General features: G+C 42.8%; 1 protein-coding gene across 2 annotated transcripts in view; it reads right to left on the bottom strand.

Moving 5' to 3' along the window:
• The window catches only part of LOC147684768 (kinesin-like protein KIF19), a 1367439-nt gene that overhangs the window by 769550 nt on the left and 578490 nt on the right, over positions 1-19399 (bottom strand). The window lies entirely within an intron of this gene.

Here is a 19399-nt window from a genome sequence, read left to right as displayed (position 1 = left end):
TAGACCACCAATTTTCGATATCCATCCGGCAACAATTTAATTAAATCAATGACCAGCACTGGGAGTCGGAGCCGAAATATCATCGCATTTCCGCTTCCAATCTCTCTAACTCAAACTTCCAATCATCTCTCAACCCGAAGAAGGATACGTCAATCTATCCAGCACTGTTTGCATTCCAAGCCTCGCTATCAAAATTAGAGCAACTCTCATTGGCCAAACGTCACCAGTGAAGAATCTCATTTGCTGAACTTTCTAGGGGGACTAACCTCTGTCTTTTTAAAAAGGCGCTGCTCTGAGTTTCTCACTAAATGCTAGAACTGTAGCCCAGTGTTGCCAGATTTGTTGCCTGTTAGTTGTGAAGTGTCTGTAGGTGCCTTGCAGTGTGTATGCACGGCCCTGTGCAGAGTGTGAAGTGTGCCATGGGGGTCTCCGTCTGTGAGCCCACCCCATAGCTCGGTAGCTCTGTCCTAAACCAGTCCTGACTGCTGCTCGGACACCTCTCCTCTGATGCGGACACGCTCTTCTCTGGTGCTCTTGCAAACACGGCCTCTGTCAGAGGAGTGCCCCTCAAAGTGAGATTTGTGACAGTATCAAGACATACCGTAACCAGATGTAATGATTCCCAGCCTATTTACAACGGAAGGATGAAGGGCTGAGACAGTCATTGCCAGATTCAGGCTCGACATCTGCAGACCACAGTGAGCCCTGAAGTCACTGAGTGCTATTGCCGTATTCAGTCTCGTGATCTGCACTCCCGCCACAGTGATCACTGAAGTCATCGAGTGACATTGTGATCTGCAGGCCACAGTAAGCCCTGGAGTCACTGAGTGATATTGCCGGTTTGCACTGACGTCCCTTGTTTGCCTGCTTTAAATGGGCTGGTGTTGTCAGACACTGGGTGCTTCCAGTTCTTTCGTTTGAAACAGAGTTTCAACTCTTCATTACAGTGACACACTACTTTGAATTGGTGGCTACAGGCACCTCTCAATAGCGATCAGACCCCCTGAGACACCAAGGGCTGGCGCTGTTACATTTCCGCTTCAGCCTCGGGGTCTTAGCAGCACTGCTGAGTTCACCAGCTCACCCACCCTGTCAGGCCAGGAAGATACAGTGCTACTTTGAACAGCATCTCAATGCTTCCCTTGCTGACCTCCTTCTTGTCAAGTAGTTGCCACTCTTGCTTCTCTCCGTTACCTTCTGACCAGGTCAGGAATGTCCCTTTGACCTCCTTGTCACAGGTTTCAATTCAGGCGTGACCACTCAGCCCTTCATCCTTCCGAAGTCGATAAAGTAAGTGATTACCACCTCTGGTACTCGGCACCAAGATGCCCCTAACTCCCATTCTTCACAACTATACAGAACTGTTGCATGTTTCAAAATCTGCAGAACTGCTCTTGCATCTTTACAAACTCTTTCTACCCTTTCTCAACTTCATAGCACTTCCCCATTCTTCAAAAGTGTAGAGCATACTTCCCATCCATCACAAATCTACACCTTAAAAATATACAGAAATTTCCTCCCATGTTTTACAACTATGCATAACTCCCCCTAACTAATTTGTGGAATGTCTTCTGTTTTCCCACATCTGCTGCATTTTACTGCTCTTGAGTCACCTCCATTTGTTCAGTTTCCTTAACAATTGCACAGAATTACCCCCATCCCTCGCAACTCCACAGAACACCGTTAGCAGCTTTCTTGAGCTCCTCTTGCATCCTTCCTAGTTCCATAGACCTCGCTTCTATTCCTCACAAATCCAAAAAACTCCTCTCACATCTTTCACAACAATACAGAAGTCGCTCATGTGCTTTGACACAACAGAACTTGGCTTCTATCCTTCAGCAACCTACAGAATTGTTACACTCTTTACAATTCACAGAATATTACTTCCACACTGCATACAAGCTCCTAATGTTGCATACATCCTCCACAGCTTTCCAGAACCTCCACCATCATCCACAGTTTCATAGAATATCCCTTTGTTCAAAATGTTGTCCATCCAATCGCTCATCAGAGGAACATCCTTCTTGTACTTCTCGACTTTTCAGACTTTCTCCATATTTCACAACGATGTAAGACTAAACTCTTATCCATCCTGATTCTTTAGATAGTTGCTCCACCCTTTGCAAGTGTTGGTTTTGGGCTGTCATCGATGGTGAGTCATTCTCCTCTCTGTTCTTGCACTACCTGCTTTGAGCAGGGGCTGGTCATTACGTGCAATCTTACAACTTCACCTCTCGCATTCACACCACCTAGTATACAGCACATGTGGACATAGGCTGTGTGTTCCTACACACCAAAAAAATGATGCTGCTACCGTTAAGAACGTTTTTCACAAAGAACATAAGCAGCCACGGTCTCAGGGCGTTCTCTGGGTCACAGCAGAGGTACAACAGTGAGAAAAAGGTAGAGTGAGTTAACAGTGCACAGGCTAACATTGACTGGTTTCACATGGAAATTTTTCTAAGTGTGGAGTTTGGAAGTTTAAAGAATTCTTCTAAAATCAGTCGAACTACGAATTCCGATTTACTCAGCTGTTTTGAGGAGAGACCTCATTGCTGCATCTTTTAGCCCACTACTGATCCTGAAAAGTAATTCTAATCGTAGTTACAGTAACTTGAATTTCCTTCCATAGGATATCATTGCCTGCTATATAAAATATATATAAATTAAAAAGTATAAAAAAATAAAAATATTACAATTTCTATATTTTTAAAAACATTTATTTTTCAATTTATATAAAAAATATGTAATGTAATTTAAAAAATAAAATATTTCAAAATAAATATTTTAAAATAATGTAGTAAATCAGTATAAAAAAAATATAACAATTAATACATTTAAAAATGATAATTCAAAAAACCTTTGAAATTCACTGAAAAAACCATAGGTTTCCGCCACATTATAGTTAAAAATGAGCATTTAAAAAACCTTAGAAATTCACTGAAAAAACTATAGGTTTCACCCGCATTATAGTTAAAATTTAGCACTTAAAAAACCTTAGAAATTCACTGAAAAAACCATAGGTTTCACACATGTTATAGTTAAAAATTAGCATTTAAAAAACCTTAGAAATTCACTGAAAAACCATAGGTTTCACACATGTTATAGTTAGCTGGACATATCACTCATACAAAACCATTGAAATTCCCCCGTTATAGTTAACTATAACTCGCGCGCCCGCAATGCACTGCTGATGACATCACATATTACATCACTCATGACATGGTCAGTGACATCACTCGTGACATCACTGATGATATCTCAAATGACATCACTGTTGACATCACTGATCCCTTTCACACTGCACCATCAGGATTCAAGCAAGCCGGGCCGAAGACGGCTGAAATGCCGGAAACCGGTCCCCGGTAGCTTGTCTCCTTTCTGGTGAAGAATTGGCTTGGTAGTTTAGTCTGCCCTGTTCCCATGATGCACTGGGCCAGGGACAGACTGATTTGCATATAGCCAGGTTCTGAGCTGGGATGGTGCAGTGAGATAAATAACGGTGATGGATCAAGCCCTGATCTTTGGACTGGGTAAGAGTGGTCTGCTTAATTCAGACACTCTGTTCATCACCACCCCCTTTTCTGAATCGTCATGTGATCAAGGCCCTTCGGGGGCTGAAACGCGTCATGGTCGACTTGGTGTTTGGGCTCGAATAAATAATTTATGCACCAGCTAAGGGTTTGTCTCGTCTTTTACCAAGCAGTTTTTAAGACGTTGTATGCCTCATATATTGAAAGACACTCTTGCTAAGAGTCATACAGTAAAACCGGTAGCTAAACCTTTTGGAGAACCACCACCCGTTTTTTACCCATGTGGGAGATGCAATGCGTGTAGGAACAGCAAAAAGACGCTGACATACAAAGTGGGGGAAAAGGTAATGAAAATAAGGAAGTTCCTAACATGTACAACACCATACACAGTTTACTGCTTAGTCTGCCCATATGGGCTGAGATGCATAGGCAGCACCATCCACCAAACCAAAATTCGCATACTAGAACACTTACGGGCCATTAACAAAGGGGATGGGAATTACCCAGTGGCGAGACACTTTCAGAGGTATCATGAGAGCAATAATGAGTTGGTATCTTATTTTGCGATAGACCAAGTTCCCATGAGCGTAAGAGGAGGTGATAGACTAATGAGATTACGCAGATTAGAATCTAGGTATATAATAGATCTTTGTACTAAGACGCCGAACGGCCTTAATAGTCATGAGGAATTAGCGGTACATTTGGGGTGAAGGGCTCTTTACCCTGGATGATACACTCTGTAAGGTGAAATGAAAATGAGTAAAGCAACAGAAGTTGGCATGCAGGCTGAAAAGAGAGTATTATTGCTGAGAGATTATTAGAATGTAAAAGTGTAAAACTTGTATTATGGTCTGAAATGTATTTAAATTTATGTATTTGTTATTTTATTATTTGGGAATGCAAGTTTTTGAATAAAAGTCTAGGGCAAATACGCACTCTAGCCCATACAGGGCGTGATAGAGCAAGAAAAGTTAGCCCATACAGGTTTTGATAACAAGATCTATATGGGATTTAAACATTTTTGGAGATGTGGTGTAACAATGAATTTACGTAATACAGGATTTTAAAGATCTGTATTGGGCTTCAGTCAAGCATTCAGCTTTTGTTCAGTCTGATGCCACTAGCCTAACAGGTCTTTTTCTGGCCCACAAAGTGACCCCCTCCTTAGAGATCTACTGGGATGTGATTACTAAGACTCTCGACCGGAAATTATATCACCAGTTCCGAGTTGGGTCACTACCCATTAACTCTTTTACAAAAAAAGTGGTCTGCCAACTTAAATGATACCTGCCCTTTCTGTTTAGACCATCCGGAGAGTGTGGGCCATTTCCTTTTTGCCTGCCCTGCATATCATGCCCCAAGTTTGAAATGGATCAGGCCTATTTGCTGTAGGCTAGAAATCAAAGGGTGCACCGAAGCCATGAGGATATTTTGTACCAACACTTCTGAGCTGGTAGCGGTTGGTGTTGCAAAATTCCTTGGGTGGGCATGGGTTATTCGAACCAGGAACCCAAATGTATTTTAATATGGAAAATGTTTTATGAGGTATTATATTTACAAAGTCTTTATTATACTGTTTAATACTTTTTAAATGATGATTGTTATGATGGTTTTTTATCAAATTTTCTTCTTATCCTGTCTTTGATATTTCTGTCTTTCATGATTTGATAATCGAAATAAAGACTTATGAAACTGAAACTGTAATACACCATTACAAGATGGCGCTCACACAATGAGTGTAGCATTAGGGTATTTGTCCTTTGTTAGTGTTTATGTTGAAATTTTGAAAGTGATCACATGTTTATGTATAAAATGTGGCCGCGTCCGACATACCCCTGTACCACAGAGGAAGGCGTACGCCGAAACGCGTCTGGTGCGTTTGAAAGTCAAAATAAAATCTACGACTTTCCCCCCGTGAGTGCTGTGTCTCTTTGAATGAGGAAAGGGGACGAGGAGCGTTATATATATATATATATATATATATATATTACCTACTGGCGGTTGCCAGTAGGTAGTTATAGTTAGCATTTTTTTCAATGTTAAATCTCAAAATTCTATTTGGAATAACTTTGGCGCCGGTTGACGAATCTGCCTGAAAATTTCCTCAAAATGGCCTCGTCGTGCTCCGGTCCTTCCCTGAAAGTTTGGGGGGGGGATGCGTCAAGCGGGGGCCGAGATAAAAGGGGGGGGTCCCAAAAAGCGTTTTCCCCATGTTAATTTCAATAGGGCGGTCGATCTCACTTTTAGCTCGAACGGCTGAATGGATTTCCACCAAACTTGGCAAAATTGTAGGGACTGGTAGCCCGATGTGCCTTTGCTATGTCTCAAGATATGTGTTCCAGTGGATTTTGAGTAATTTAGGTTAAAAAAATATATATATATCTATGGCAGCGCCCCGGTACGCGCTCCGGGCGCGGCACGCGACTTGCGCACAGAAAGCTGATTGGCTCTCGGGTGTCTGTAAACATTCGAAACAGTGCGGAGCGGCCGCCATCTTGTGTCTCGGTAGGATAGAGACACAAGAGGTGGAAAAAAAAGGGGGAAATGACCATAAGGGGGCAGGGATAGACCCCCCCTGACCCACTAGGTTTGATGTGGGGCCATAAAATTTGAAATGAGTGATGTCACTGACCATGTCATGAGTGATGTAATATGTGATGTCATCAGCAGTGCATTGCACGCGCAAGTTAAAGTGAGTCCAACTAACTATAACGTGGGAATTTCATTGGTTTTATGTCAGTAAAATTTCCAGCTAACTATAACTGGTGTGAAACCTATGGTTTTTTCAGTGAATTTATTAGGTTTTTTAAATGCAAATTCCTAACTATAACTAGTGTGAAACCTATGGTTTTTTTCAGTGAATATATATATATATATATATATATATATATATATATGTATATCAGCTCAAAGGTCCCTCCCCGCAGTCCCACGGGAATTAGGATGCAGCACTCCAAGGTAGGTTCACAAATATTTATTCTCAAAAGAATGCGCTTTCGGCACTCGGCCTTCCTCAGTTATGAGACTGAGAGCCACAACAAACACTATCCATTTAAACCTTTACGATACATAAGTGCTAGACATAGAAGTAGGACACAGAGTAAATCAATGTCCGCCATCTTGGAACGGGTCTATAACTTATAAGATATAGCAATATGTATGAAAACGCATTTATCACTGTTACGCAATTCATGAATTAGACATAATCGACAATTTTAAGTCATCATTCAATCGATTAGTGTTCTATAAAGCCCTGTATGGGCCATGTTGTTACATAATGCAGTATCAGACCTGTGCACATTGTTACTCAATCTTGCCCTGAATGGGCATAATCCTATAGGTATAGCTATCGTAAAGGTAATTACAAACCCAATGATATCAAAAAATATACATTGTAATCGATTGTAAAGGGAAATTCAAAATAGAAGGAAACAGAAGCAATGAAGCAGTTAATCAAATTATGTCGGTACATATCAGTCATCATTTTCATACTAGATGGACAGCTAAGTCCTCATGCATATTTAATCCCATAGGCATTTTACTTTGCAGGTCTATAATGTAACGCAATTCCAGTCGCCTGAGCTTTTGTAGTCTATCCCCACCTTTTGCTTTGACTGGGACAGAATCTAGACAGAAATATGCTAACAGATCCCTGTTGCGTGCATGCTCTTTGTCAAAATGTCTAGCCACAGGGTAGCTCACATCTGCATTTTGAATAGCTCTCTGGTGTTCTAAGATTCTTAGTTTCACCGATTTCGTCGTACTACCGACATACCTTCTGCCACAAGGACATGTCAGACAGTACACGACGTAAGGCGTGGTGCATGTGAGAAATTTTTGTATTCTCTTGGGCTCTTTCACTCCTGGTATGCTGTATTGTGTAGTACGTTTACTCCCTTTGCACGCCTTACATCGTCCACAAGGGAAAAAGCCTTTCATGGGTTCGGACTTGGGTTTGGGTTTTAGTTCTTCGTGGTAGCTATACCTATAGGATTATGCCCATTCAGGGCAAGATTGAGTAACAATGTGCACAGGTCTGATACTGCATTATGTAACAACATGGCCCATACAGGGCTTTATAGAACACTAATCGAAGAGAGCTGTAGAGGAAGCCACGGATCTCATGAAGTGTGCCCTGATCCTGCTGTTCAGAGGCTTGCCCGCTGTAGAGTGGCAGTATAGAATGGCATTGGAGATCCATCTCGCAATACCCTGCTTTGACAGGGAAGGCCCTTGCGAGGAGCGCCAAAAGCGATGAATAATTGAGGAGATTTACGAAACTCTTTGGTGAGATCCCAATAAAAGTTTAAGCACCGCTGCACATCCAGAGAATGGAGTGACCTCTCCGCTGGTGTGGAAGGATGAGGAAAGAAAGACTTGAGAATCATCGGTTCATTGAGGTGAAAGTCTGAAGGCACTATTGGTGTTTCTCTTGAACTGGAGAAAAGGTTCTTGTATTGTGAGAGCCTGTAATTCCCCAATGTGTCTCGCCGATGTGAGAGCAAGAAGAGCCAATTTTCAAGAAAGAAATTTCATGTCTGCCCGATGGATCGGTTCAAAGGGATGTTTCATGAGCTGTGAGAGAACCAATTTCAAATGCCATGTGGGAGGCGGCGGTCTCACCGGTGGAAAGACTCTAAATAAGCCCTTGAGAAACTGCTTGATAATTCTGGATGACCAGAGAGAAGGTCCAGATGCAGTGCGTCTGTAGCGAGAGATTGCTGCCAAGTGAACATTTATGGATGAATGAGCCAATGGTTGGAAAAACAGAATAATTAGGAACAGGTTTAACTAACGGACAAGACCTGACATCAGACAGCAATAACTATAGATAAACACCGTGCATGGTACAAAAATATATAGATTTTATTTTATTAAAGAAGTTTCTTTATAGTTAAAATGCAAACATTTTTGCTTTGTTTTATGTTTTTCTGTGTGTATGCCTCCACTATACATGCAATGGTCAATCTACATATACAAAGTAATATACAATTTTGTTCATAGCACAGTTCAATACATTTCAAGGAATTTCATTATTTGGGAACTGTATGGAAGCTATTTAAACACGCTGATCGTTGTAGTTTAAAAACATGGCTAAATGTAACGGTCTCACCGGTGGAAAGACTCGAAATAAGCCCTTGAGAAACTGCTTCATAATTCTGGATGACCAGAGAGAAGGTCCAGATGCAGTGCGTCTGTAGCGAGAGAGTGCTGCCAAGTGAACATTTATGAATGAATGAGCCAATCCTGCCTTAGCCAAGGACAAAAGATAAGGTAGAAGCTGATGAGGCTGAGAAGAGAAAGGGTCCACCTTCTCCTTTCGGCACCAAATGCAAAATCTTTTCCATTTCAAACGGTAAGTCTTGTTGCTTGAAGGGGCTCTAGCTTGAGACAGAACCTCTCTTATCTAATTTGAGAGGGGAAGGTTTATGAATTCTCGCTGCTCAGCAGCCATGCTGTTAGGTGTAAGGAACGTAGATCCGGATGCCAAATTTGCCTGTGGGACATCGTGAGAAGATACGGAATTGCCTGCAAAGGAAGTGGAGGGACCAGAGACAGAAGGTGTAACTCTGTGAATAAGAACTGCCTCAGCCAAGCAGGAGCTATTAAGATCATCTTGCACGGTCCTGCCTTGATCTTCTTGAGTAGCCTTGGAATCACCGGAATGGGGGAAAAGGAGTACACAAATGCTCTTAACCAAAATATCGAAAGCACATTCCCTAATGATCCTCGATGGTAAAGCCTGCTTGCGTAAAACTGGCATTTTTTGTTGATCGGGGTGGCAAAGAGATCTATTGAGGGTTTGCCCCACCGAAGAAAAATGTCGTCCAATATCATCTGGTTCAGTTCCCATTCGTGGCTGACAGACGACAGCCTGCTGAGTCTGTCCGCCTTTTCGTTTAGTACTCCCAGCAGATGTTATGCTTGCAGCGATATTCTGTGTAGAATAGCCCACTCCCAAATCTTCTGGGCCTCTTGAGATAACAGAGGGATCTGGTGCCCCCCTCCTTGTTTATGTAGTGCATGGCCGTGGTGTTGTCCGTGCGGACGAGAACCGCAGACCCTTGCAATCGTGAGAGACATGCCTGCAGTGCTAACCTGATTGCCCTGAGTTCCAGGTGGTTGATGTGAAAATGACTGTGCTGGGGCAACCAATGCCCGCTGACATGAAGATCCTGAAGCACCGCACCCCAGCCTTCTAGTGAAGCATCCGTTGTTACCACTTGAGGAGCCGTATTGCTTACGAAGGATAGACCTCGGGAAAGGTTTTCTTGTTCCGTCCACTATGAGGCTGCTTTTTTCATTGCTACAATAATCATCACCTTGTCTTCGAATGAGCCGTGAACTTGTTTCCATTGTTTGTCCAGCTGTTCTTGAAGAGATCGCATCCGCAATCTGCAGTGAGGTATCAGAGGGATGCATGAAGAGATCACTCCCAGAAGGGATTTGTAACGGCGTACTGAAAGACACTTTCTTTTTCTCAATAATTGCGCCATGGTTTTTCCTGCTTTTCGAGGGATGGAAAGGCCTTGTTGAGGGTTGTGTCCAAGATCACTCCCAGAAAACGTGCTGTCTTGGACGGGAATAGAGATTACTTCGCCCTGTTGAGAGTAAGACTCAAATTCTGGAAGAGGTTTGTACATGCTTTGACTGCTTCTTTTGCCGCTTTCCTGGACGGTGCCTTCAGCAACCAGTCGTCCAGGTATGAAAAGACCTGAAAATTATTTTTCTGTAGGAAAGCTGGCACCGGTGCCAGCACCTTGGTAAAGATCCTTGGGGCAGAGCGAAGTCCGAAGGGTAAAACCCTGAATTGAAAGTGGCTCTTGGCTACTGTGAATCGAAGAAACCTCCTTTGCGCTGGGTGAATGGGTATGTGAAAATACGCATCATCGAGAGTGGCCATGAAATCCCCTGGATTGAGGAGACGTAAAATATACTGGAGTGAACCCATCCGAAAGGATTGAGAAATGAGATAGGTGTTGAGCTCCCTGAGATCTAAAATAGGGCGCCTTTTCTCCGGCGTCTTTTTTAGCAGGAAGAACCTGGAATAAAATCCTTCTCCCCTCGGAGTTACGGGAACCGGCTCCACAGCTCCTTTGAGGAGCATCTGATGAACCTCGAGCTGCAAGAGATGCAGATGTTTTGAAGGAATGGCAGCAGGGGGCTTGGAAGGTGGTATTTGCGTAAACTCCAAAGTATGGCCCTTTCGAATGATGTTGAGCACCCAACGGTCTGATGTTATCCATTTCCAGTTGTGAAGGTATGGAGATACCCTGCCTCCTACAGATGTTGTTGCCGAGGTGGGTACAGCAGGCTGAGCCAGAACGCCACTATTGCCTCTTGGACGCATCATGTTCCTGACGGTTCTGCTTCCCACTAGTATTCGACCTAGAGAAAGACGAGGATTGGCCATGTTTTTGCTGGTAAGGTTGTCAATACGATTGTGACATGGATCCGTATGAAGAGTATCTTTGCTGCTGGTATGAGCCTCTGTATGACGTAGTACTCCTTCCTCTGGCTCCCATGAATGGAGCTTTACGATACTGAAGTGTACCGAGAGACATAGCTGTCTCTGTATCCTTCTTTATTTCTTGGAGGGCATCATCAATGTGCATACCGAATAAAGCCTCACCATCATAAGGTAGGTCCAAGATCTTGTTCTGGACCTCCGTCCTGAACCACGTCGCTCTGAGCCATCCTTGGCGACGAAGAACCGCTGCACCAGCCAATGAACGAAAAGTCCGTAGTGGCAATGTACATAGCACAGTCTATCACCTCTGCTGATGTCGCTTCCCCTTCTTGCAATATCTTCTTGGCCTCCCCTTCAGACTCCGGGGGAAGTTGATCCAAATATGGGGATAAGTCACACTATAACTGGCGATCATACCTGCCTAGTATCGCCAGAGCATTTGCCGCTCGCACCAGCAGACTCGCCATAGAAGAGAACCTCTTCCCTGCGTTGTAGAGTCCCTGCCCTCTTTATCCGGAGGAGTTGTAAGAGGTGCCGAAGGGTTACGTGACTTCCTCTGTGCCGCCTGCGATATCATAGAGTCCGGTATTGGCTGCCCAGTCAAAGACGCAGGGCCATCTTTAGGGGCCTTATATTTCTTTTCCTGGTGTGGTAAAACTGGAATCACCGTAGCTGGGTTTTTCATCGCCTTTAGACCCTCTTCCCACACATGGCTCACAATGGGTATATATTCGGGTCACCTTCCTATAGGGCTCTTTAATGTCATAGAGAAAACACTCCGTCTGCACGGAAGGCATAGGCAGCTTGAACCTACTAGATGCTCTCTCCATTAGTTTATGAAAACCCCCAATATCTGCTGGGGGGGAATCCACTGGGTCCGGACTAGGTGGCGCTGGGTCCGGTATCACATACTCATCCCATTCTAAGCCCCGATTCGGTCTGTTATCAACCTCCTGATCCTCATCCAAGGAATCATCTTGAACATCCGGTAGTACTGAAGGTATATTTGGAACCGGTGTTTGTGGCTGAGAGAACACTGGGGCCGGCATTTCCGGAGAAATCACCACCAGTCATGGGGACAGGTGCAACCTGAACTGCCGGGGCAGAGGTAACCGGAGTTGGAGCCTGAGACAACCTGGTTTTATAATCCTGCAGCATGGTATGTAGATCCGCCAAGAGTGATGAAGGAATAGACACCATCTCCTGGCCTGTGCTCTCCTGACGTTGATAAGAGTGTTGGTAAGAACATTCATGAAGAAACTCGCCTTCAGAGTCTGTTTCCTGGCATTTTACCAACAGCTGAGACAGACTGTGAGCATACCCTAAAGAGTCCTGATCCTCCTCATCAGAATCATCCTCTTCTTCTTCATAGTAACAAAGCGGGAGGCAAGGGGGTAACCCTCCTTGGAGACGTCATGTCTGGTGTAATCCTTCTCAAGGAAACAGTAACTCTCTCCGTCGACGATATCGTGGACGATGGAGCAGGTAGAGGCAAACTCGTCAATGAGGTCGTTGACGGAAGAGTCACCGTCGACGTGTGAACCATCGACGACGAGATGGGCGTCGTCGACACTACCGTCGACGAGACCGTCAACGCTTCCGCCGTCATCGTCGTCATGGTCATCGTCGTCGAAGCTCTCGTCGACGTTATCGTTGTCGTCACCGTTGTCTACGAAATTCTCGTTGTCATCGCTGACGTCGGTACTCCCATCGACATCCTCGTCGACGTCGCTGTTACTGTAGTCGACGATCCGGTCGATGCCGACTGTACCGTCAACGAGTCTGTCGACGGTATAACTTTGGTCACCTTAGATTTAGACGCCTTCATCGACGGAGTCTTCTGCTGCGTTGTCGACGACTTGGAGCTCTTCTCAGATGACAGAAAAGATGGTTTCTTAAAAGTTGTAGCAGTGTCCACCACTACTGACTGTGTAGATGGTCCTTCCCTCTTCTTTACACTGTGGTGTGGAGATTTAACAGGACCTTGGCTCTCAGACTCACAAGGGGTCTTTTTTGAGGCCTTAACTGGACGCTCCACAGAAGGTGAAAGGGAGGTCCTACCCCCTTTGACTGACCTTCTTGATGATGTTGCTGAAGAAGAGTCCTCAATGTCGCTTGACACAGTGTCCTTCCTTGACTTTAATTTCTGGAGCCAAGTTAAGAGACTACCCTCACGGTCCTGGAGGGTTTTTGAAGAGAAGGTGTGGCAGATCTTGCAGTCCGCAGTCTTATGATCTGAATACAGGCAATAAATACAGTCCTTATGCCTTTCTTCCACATACAGCCTTTTCTTGTCACAGGTAGGACAAGACTTGAAAAGGGCTTTTCTCTCCTTGTCAGAAATCTCAGAAGAAATACCTAACAATCTTGAAGAAAAAAGTTGAAATAATCGTCAAAAAGAGTATAAATGCGCAGAGTTCAAAGGAGACTCCCTTAGCACAGCGTGCGGTAGAAAATCTGAGGCTCTCAGGAGGGTTCTATGGGGTGAGGCTCTTCTGATTGGCTGGTGCTTAGTTTTGGTCTCTTTTGCAAAAAGAGGTGGATATGCTACAAAAGGGAATGAGGCTTAGGCCTTCTTCTCTCTCTTTTGTACCTACTGCGATGTTATTTTATTACAGAGACTCCCATTCCGACGACTGGGAATGATACAAAGCATGGGAATCTATGAAAGTTCCAATAATGGGGCAAACATATATATATATATATATATATATATATATATATATATATATATATATATATATATATATATATATATATATATATATATATATATATATGTGCAAAAAAAGAAGAAGAGAACTCTGGGTAGTTCTTAGTTTGGCTGGAAAGCAGCTCCTGTTAGAACACTCTCAACACCAGCGACACTCTAGATCAGCTCGCCTCAAATGTCTGCTTTTCTATCAAAGTTTTTAAGCATAGGATTAGCGCAGTGCTATCCATGCCGAGATAGAAATGGACAAAGTCTTTTGCCATTCTTACAGCAATGTTTTTAAGCATAGGACTAGCTCAATGATGTCCTTGTTGAGCTGTAAAATGACAAAAGCCATTTATCACTCCAGGCACAGTATTACAGCATTGTTTTGGTAAAATACCAACCAAGCCAACCTGAAATGAATAAAAGCAACCCTGACACAGTGTTTTGCTCTAATTAGAGCTCTTCAGAGAGGTATAGCTTTGTCCAGGCACAAGGGAGCACCCAGTATAAGTCCAAACCAAAACCCTTTCAGGCATAGAGTGATGCATACATTATGCAAAAAAATAAGAAGAGAACTCTGGGTAGTTCTCAGTTTAGGTGGAAAGCAGCTCCTGTTAGAGCACTCTCAACACCAGCGACTCTAGATCTGCTCGCCTCAAATGTCTGCTTTTCTATCAAAGTTTTTAAGCATAGGATTAGCGCAGTGCTATCCATGCCGAGATAGAAATGGACAAAGTCTTTTGCCATTCCTACAGCAAAGTTTTTACCCATAGGACTAGCTCAATGATGTCCTTGTTGAGCTGTAAAATGACAAAAGCCATTTATCACTCCAGGCACAGTATTACAGCATTGATTTGGTAAAATACCAACCAAGCCAACCTGAAATTAATAAAAGCAACCCCTGACACAGTGTTTCGCTCTAATTAGAGCTCTTCAGAGAGGTATAGCTTTGTCCAGACACAAGGGAGCACCCAGTATAAGTCCAAACAAAACCCTTTCAGGCATAGAGTGATGCATAAATTATGCAAAAAAAGAAGAAGAGAACTCTGAGTAGTTCTCAGTTTAGGCGGAAAGCAGCTCCTGTTAGAGCACTGTCAACACCAGCGACACTCTAGATCTGCTCGCCTCAAATGTCTGCTTTTCCATCAAAGTTTTTAAGCATAGGATTAGCACAGTGCTATCCACGCCGAGATAGAAATGGACAAAGTCTTTTGCCATTCCTACAGCAAAGTTTTTAAGCATAGGACTAGCTCAGTGCTGTCCTTGCCGAGCTGTATATATTCACACACACACACACACACACGTATATGTGTGTGTGTATTGATAGAAGAATATATTTATATATAGCATTAAATATTAGTGGAATGTATGAATGCATTTAATTTACATTATATTAATATTATATATTATAATATTTCAGAGGTATTACTTTAAACTGTATATATCTTTAAAAAACTATATTTTTGTATTTAATTGGACAAGATTAGAATCAACCATATACATATATATATATATTTTTAATTTCAATACATAACATAGTTAAACTAGTTACAATTAATGTGGGGGTATACATATCGACAGCATAAAAACAATACACTAAAAATCACAGTTTCATCCTGTTTGTAAGCTGCAGAGAGATAATTGATCGTAGAGTAAGAGAATAAATATACAATAGATAAAGAACACCTGAATACACATTACTGTCCTCTTTCATGTGCTCTATCATAGGGCCCCAGATCCTTAGGCTCATCTACTTGGCTCTTTGAGAGAATACAGACTATGCTCGAGATTGTAAATGGCATAAAATCTTGCTCTCCACATCTCGAAAGTAGGAGGTTCATGGTTTCTTCTGCAGCCAGGAGGAAACTAAGCAAAGTCGGGCAAACGTAGTGGCCATAAATATCAGATACCTGAATTGCTGAGTGGCCCGTCTAGTCATCGTCCCGTACCCTAGGACCAATAATATCGTTCTAGATGTAATATTAATTTCTGTACCTGTCCCCTCTGCTAGAAAAGCTACAATTTGCCCCAGAAGCTGTCTTAATTGAACACACGTAAAAAACAAATGAAGGGTATCTGCCAGTTCCACCCCACAGCGGAAATGTTTACTGTCATTCATCCCCCCCATTTACACATTTTAGAAGGAATATAGTACAGATTAAACATAGTTTGGATTTGCTGTGCTTTTAAAGTGGACAAGATCGAGATTTCGTCTGAGATCTCAATAGATTCCTCCAGATTTCCCAGTCTTGACCAGACAATTATATAAACTACCGATCCAATCCCTCCGTCTGATTGCATCTACCAGAGGATTTTGTGTTACCACCACCTATTTCCATATTCTCTGTAGGAAATCTCAGATCTGTAAAAACTTAAAACATTCAGTTTTAGGGAGAAGATATTTTTCAGCCATTGCTGAAAGTGGGAGAATACCATCTTAATTATAAAAGACCCTACCATCATTATCCCCTTATGTCTCCATCTAGCCTTTATAGTATCCCAAAAGATAGAGGGCAGCAGCGTCAATGTGGCAGTGGGTGTATAATAACAGACCCCATCTATCTTAAAATATCTACAGGCATGTTTCCAAACTTTAAAGGTTGCTAGCAGAACCTTAAAGCAAGTTTTCTTATTATAGCTTGGTTCAAGTATATTGAATTATCTTGAATAGACAGCTCTTACCCTCTGAACCTTTGGGACTGCCCACCCGCTCCACTTCCAGGGTAGAGTTATGAATTTCATTTCCCTACGAGATTTCTCCTTGCCCCACATAAATTATCCGCAAATAGACTGCAGGTTCTGGAGCTGAGTGCAGGTAAGTTCTAGTGGTACTGATCTAACGTAATAAAGCACCTTGTGTAATATGTTCATTTTAAGCACATTGCACCTTCCTACTAGCGAAAGAGGCAGACATTCAATCCTGTCCAACAGTTTTTTAATCCCAACGAGAATAGAACCCCAATTAGCCTCTACCAGTTCATTCAGGCATGTTCTAATTTTAAGAGAGGAGTTGGCCTAACAGCTAGGGCGTTCAACCTCGGACCTGGGGATCTGGGTTCGAGTCTTGGTAACGACGCTAAACCTCCTGTGATTTTGGACAAATCACTTAATCTCCCCGTGCCTAACAAAAAATGAATGTGTGTCCTCATGTAACATAACTGGTGCTATGTAAAGCGCTCTGATACCAGATTCGGGTCAAGTTTGCGCTATATAAAACTCTGTAAAAAAAAAATTACCAAGATATATAACTTCATCCGCAACCCTAGGGTGACCAGCATAGGCTTGGTTTGTACAAATAATCTGCGTCTAGGTCGTGTTTAGTTTATATCTAGATGCCTGCCCGAACAAGTAGGCCTGTAGCTCTGCATCCAGGAAAGCGGTAGATGGGTCAGGAATGACAACAGCCACATTGCCCTGATAGCTTTTCTGCTTGTATTGGATGGATGTGATGATCAGACTATCGTCCAGCATAGTCAAAATGGGTTAATTTATAGAGCAAGTATCAAAGGGGAGCAGGGGCAACCCTGCCTCGTCCCCCTAGAAATAACTGGCTCGGATTCTAAACCCATCATACAAATTCAAGCTGTGGGGGTTCTATACATAACCTGGATGGAGTTGATGAAACCCATCCCAATCCCAAACTGTTGAAGAACCCTCCACAAAAACTCCAATGAGACCCGGTCAAATGCCTTTTTGGCATCCAATAGTACCAGGCCCATTGTAGCATTATGTACATTAGTCAAATCAAAAAAAGTCACTACCCTGTTAATACGATTAACCGTGCCTCTACCTGGGATAAAGCCATGCTGTTGGATCGAAACCAACAGAGTGATGACCTTAGCTACATGCATAGCTAATATCTTAGTGTATATTTTCCCATCACAATTCAACAGGGAGATGGGTCTATATGGTAGGTGGTTTATCTTTTTTATTTTGTTATGTTTTGTTATTTGTTTATGTTTCATTTATGTTATGTTATGACGATACTAGGCCGATCCCAAGATGGTGGGACCATCCCCTCTATGCCTCCTGGAATGTCACCAACATTTCGGTCTTCAGCTCTTGAAAAAAAAACCTTATAAAATTCCAATGGCAATATATCTGGGCCTGATGCCTTACCCTTGGCCAGTGTGTTTATTGCTTCTTCTAGCTCATATAGTGTAATGGGAGCATCGAGCTGCTCATATTCTTCGCGGTTAAGTCTCTCTCTCTACATACATCCTGATTAGTGCTGCCACTCTCAGTATAAAGGTCCATACAAAAAGTTCTGAACACTGAGAATTTCAGCGGGTGTCTCTACTAACCTCCCTGTTGAGTCCTTCATAGCGGCTATCCCTTGATCAACTTCCCTAGACCTGACACATTTTGCAAGACATCTTCCTGTGGCCTCCCCATATTCTTAACAATCTTTTCTATATATCTGAAATTTACATATAACCTCTTTGGTCCAGTATGAACTAATTCTAGCCTTACAGCGGGCAACCTCAATTTGTGCTAACATAGTTAAAGTATTATCATGCACACATTGTATGAGAGTCTGTTCACTTCTTCTGAGGTCCTCATATAAATTCAGCATCAGGAGCTTAAGCTGCTGGCGGTATATGGAGCCGGAAACTCAAAATCTCAACCTTAAGCCCTGCCTTTAAAGTGTCCCATACAAAGAGCAAGCGGTGTTACGATTAATTTCAAGAAATTGTACAATCCATTGTTTAATGTGCCTGACAAACAAGGTATCCTGCAAGAGTTTCCTATCAAAGGAAAAAGATCTTTGTGGTCAAACGACACCTATAGCTGGAATGTCTAATAATAAAGGACCATGATCACACGAGATTCTAAGACAAGATTGGATTTTAGACCATGTTATTAATATCCTAGAGATAAAATAGTCTAGCCTGACAAATTTGTTATTTGGGTAAGAATAGAATGTAAAACCGGTGTCAGGATACATCCTTGTTGACCAAATGTTGACTAATCCATGATCGACTAAAAGTCGTTGTAGTGCCTTAAATACTTTAGGCTTTCAACCCCTGTAGCTAGCATTGCCTGTTTGTGCCTTCAGTCAATCTAGATTAAGCATGGGCAAATTTTGCGAATCTGGCGTTCGCGAATTTTGCAAATTTGCGAACTCGCAATCCGCAAAATCCGCGAATTCTTGCGAATTTGCGGATTTTTTTTGTGTTCGCAAGGATTTTTGCCAGTTCGCGAGGGTTTTGTACCAGTTCGCAATTGCGAACTTACATGTCGGCTCGCAACGGTCGCGATTATGTTGTTTCTACGTCTAGTTCATCATCACAGGTTCCCAGCACCCTCTGTTTCACCCCTGCCACCCTCTGTTTCACCCATGCCACCCTCTGGTACATCAATGCCACCCTCTGGTTCATCATCACTGTAGATTATGGGGGGGAAAAGCAAGCACACCTGCTCTGCTTCAACTGACACAAATTAATTAGGGGTTGATTTATTAATGTGTCACTGTTTTAAAATTCCAGTCTGGCACCTGCTTCCTTATCTGTAATTTGCTTTCTGTTGCAGTGCAATTTTTGTTTCCAGGACCTTTGTGGCCTACTTGTAGCTATTCTATGAGCCTACTGTGAGGGTCAGAGCAGGGTCATACAATTGTTGCAACTAGCAACTGAACTCTGGAGGGGCCCCAGTCAGGAAGCACTACAGGGAATGGTTACTAATGATGAGTTTGAA

Source organism: Lissotriton vulgaris, chromosome 10 (genome assembly GCF_964263255.1).
Source record: "Lissotriton vulgaris chromosome 10, aLisVul1.2, whole genome shotgun sequence".
Classification (NCBI taxonomy): domain Eukaryota; kingdom Metazoa; phylum Chordata; class Amphibia; order Caudata; family Salamandridae; genus Lissotriton; species Lissotriton vulgaris.
Note: the sequence above shows the minus strand (reverse complement) of the source record. Positions and strands in the feature narration are given on the sequence as shown.